The sequence below is a fragment of the Mandrillus leucophaeus genome, unplaced genomic scaffold (assembly GCF_000951045.1).
Source record: "Mandrillus leucophaeus isolate KB7577 unplaced genomic scaffold, Mleu.le_1.0 Scaffold273, whole genome shotgun sequence".
Classification (NCBI taxonomy): Eukaryota; Metazoa; Chordata; class Mammalia; order Primates; family Cercopithecidae; genus Mandrillus; species Mandrillus leucophaeus.
In genome coordinates, this window is record NW_012102843.1 from 940,749 (window position 1) to 941,221 (window position 473).

Below are 473 nucleotides of genomic sequence, written 5' to 3' on the forward strand. Positions count from 1 at the left end.
TCTATTGCAATTCCCCTGTCTTGATAAATTGGCTCTGTCTAGGCAGCAGGCAAGGAGAACTCATTGGATGGTTACAGTCTCAAAAAAAAAAAAAAGAAAAGAAAAGAAAAAACATTTAAGCTTAGCACCATTATTTTTGTTGATGGCGAAAATACAACAAGGGGCAGGGCACGGTGGCTCACGCCTGTAATCCCAGCACTTGGGGAGGCTGAGGCGGGCGTATCACGAGGTCAGGAGATCAAGACCATACTAACACAGTGAAACCCCGTCTCTGCTAAAAATACAAAAAATTAGCCAGGCATCATGGAGGACACCAGTAGTCCCTGCTACTCGGGAGGCTGGAGCAGACGAAGGGCGTAAACCCGGGAGGCGGAGCGTACCATACTTCAGCCCGGGCAACAGAACCAGACGCCATCTCAAAAAAATAAAAGAAAGAAAAAGAAAATACAACAAGGGTACACAGAAGACAAACA